The following is a 1,575-nucleotide window of genomic DNA, read 5'->3' on the forward strand; positions in this document are numbered from 1 at the left end:
TTTGAACCCACATCCAGAATGAAACAGTCGTCGGGCCATTTAAAGGTCAAACATGTACACAACTAGCTTCTCATGAACGCCTTAGATATTTAATGTAACGTCGTGCTAGATAACAAGGGTGATAGGTGACTTTTAAAGCCGGCCGGAGTGGCCGAGCAGCTCTAGGCGCTACAGTATGGAAGCGCGCGACTGCTACGGTCGCAGGTTCGAATCCTGCCTCGGGCATGGATGTGTGTGATGTCCTTATGTTAGTTAGGTTTAAGTAGTTCTTAGTTCAAGGGGACTGATGACCTCAGAAGTTAAGTCCCATGGTGGTCATAACCATTTTTTGACTTTTAAACTGCACGTAGATCCACGTGCTATATTGCATCCAGTAAATTACTAATAATCCGCTGTTGATGTTGAGGTTTCCACAGATCGCTTGAAGATGTTATTCACGGTTTTTTTTCTAACTTGTTGGTTTTGGTATTTCAGTTTCAATTTTAAGCCCTCAGGAGATCCTCATAACTTGAAAACTGCACTCCTTTCGGCTTAATTTTTACATGTGGGAACAGTGCAAAGTCACAAGGAACAAGGTCTGGACTGTAACGAGGGTGCTCAAGAAGTATCAGTCCTGTACCCCAGCGGTGAGCTGGAGCGTCGTCGCCGGCCTGAGTGGCCGAGCGGTTAAAGGCGCTACAGTCTGGAACCGCACGACCGCTACGGTCGCAGGTTCGAATCCTGCCTCGGGCATGGATGTGTGTGATGTCCTTAGGTTAGTTAGGTTTAAGTAGTTCTAAGTTCTAGGGGACTTATGACCACAGCAGTTGAGTCCCATAGTGCTCAGAGCCATTTGAACCATTTGGAGCGTCGTCGTCATGGAGGAACCAAGTGTCCACTCTTGACGTCGGTCGCAGGTTCTTCAAAGACTGGATGACTTTGGGCAGGCACTGTCCAATGTACCACTTACCTGTGACTGTCTACCGTGTGTGCAAAACAACACGCTCCACAGTTCCATTTGAAGAAACAGCTATTGTTTTCTTCTTTACTGATCGGAATTTTCTGACAGCTACGGGTGTGTCGTCATCTTCGAAGACCCAAGCTTTGTTTTGAGTCTCAGTCGGTACGTCATAATAGTACAGCCAAATCTCGAGACCTGTCACGATGTTATTCACATACTGAGATTGTGCCTTAGAAACTTCTTTAACATCTCCCAGCACCAAGTCACACGTCATGTCATCTGCTCTTCCATCAGCCTATGTGGCGCCCAGAGACAACGAAGTTTCTTTACTTGCAAATGATAACGCAGAATCGAACGAATTGCTGGTGCATTTAGCCCTAAGGTATCCTCCATTTGCTTATAGGTCACTCACCTGTCTTCGTCGAGAATTTTCCTTACAGCATCAATGCTTTCCTCCGTCACTGATGATCATGGACTTCCCGTCCTCTCAGCGTCCACCAGAGTGTAATTTCCTCTTTGGGGTTCTCTGTGCCACCTGAATATAGTTGTATGATGTGGGCACATATCACCGAGTGCAGGAGTCAGTTCTTCAAAGCACTGATTACATTTAAACCACGCGCGAAGCTGTACCGCAA

General features: G+C 46.5%; 1 non-coding gene across 1 annotated transcript; it reads left to right on the forward strand.

Annotated features, from left to right (window-relative positions):
- Positions 1–648: 648 nt before the first annotated feature.
- Trnas-gga (transfer RNA serine (anticodon GGA)) lies at positions 649–732 on the forward strand. The gene is given in 2 exon segments: positions 649–688; positions 698–732. It is a non-coding gene; the product is annotated as a tRNA-Ser (tRNA).
- Positions 733–1,575: the final 843 nt, after the last annotated feature.

Source organism: Schistocerca serialis, chromosome 4 (assembly GCF_023864345.2).
Source record: "Schistocerca serialis cubense isolate TAMUIC-IGC-003099 chromosome 4, iqSchSeri2.2, whole genome shotgun sequence".
Lineage (NCBI taxonomy): Eukaryota > Metazoa > Arthropoda > Insecta > Orthoptera > Acrididae > Schistocerca > Schistocerca serialis.